The sequence below is a fragment of the Gobio gobio genome (genome assembly GCF_949357685.1).
Source record: "Gobio gobio genome assembly, chromosome: 11".
In the NCBI taxonomy this organism is placed as follows: domain Eukaryota; kingdom Metazoa; phylum Chordata; class Actinopteri; order Cypriniformes; family Gobionidae; genus Gobio; species Gobio gobio.
Window position 1 is genome coordinate 2,774,224 of NC_137104.1, and position 1,058 is coordinate 2,775,281.

The window sequence follows — 1,058 nt, forward strand, 5'->3', positions numbered from 1 at the left end:
TTTAGTGTTTATATTGGGATTGTTTAGTGTTTATATTGGGATTATTTAGTGTTTATATTGGGATTGTTTAGTGTTTATATTGGGATTGTTTAGTGTTTATATTGGGATTGTTTAGTGTTATATTGGGATTGTTTAGTGTTTATATTGGGATTGTTTAGTGTTATATTGGGATTGTTTAGTGTTTAAATTGAGATTATTTAGTGTTTATATTGGGATTGTTTAGTGTTTATATTGGGATTGTTTAGTGTTTATATTGGGATTGTTTAGTGTTTATATTTGGATTGTTTAGTGTTTATTTGGGATTGTTTAGTGTTTATATTGGGATTGTTTAGTGTTTAAATTGATATTATTTAGTGTTTATATTTGGATTGTTTAGTGTTTATATTGGGATTGATTGTTTAGTGTTTATATTGGGATTGTTTGGTGTTTATATTGGTATTATTTAGTGTTTATATTGGGATTATTTAGTGTTTATATTGGGATTGTTTAGTGTTTATATTGGGATTGTTTAGTGTTTATATTGTGTTTGTTTATATTGGGATTATTTAGTGTTTATATTGGGTTTGTTTAGTGTTTATATTGGGATTGTTAAGTGTTTATATTTGGATTGTTTAGTGTTTATATTGGGATTGTTTAGTGTTTATATTGGGATTATTTATTGTTTATATTGGGATTATTTAGTGTTTACATTGGGATTGTTTAGTGTTTATATTGGGTTTGTTTAGTGTTTCTTTATATTTGGATTGTTTAGTGTTTATATTGGGATTATTTAGTGTTTATATTGGGATTGTTTAGTGTTTGTTTAGATTGGGATTGTTTAGTGTTTATATTGGGATTATTTAGTGTTTATATTGGGATTGTTTAGTGTTTATATTGGGATTGTTTAGTGTTTATATTGGGATTGTGTAGTGTTTAAATTGAGATTGTTTAGTGTTTATATTGGGATTGTTTAGTGTTTGTTTATATTGGGATTGTTTAGTGTTTATATTGGGATTGTTTAGTGTTTATATTGGGATTGTTTAGTGTTTATATTGGGATTATTTAGTGTTTATATTGGG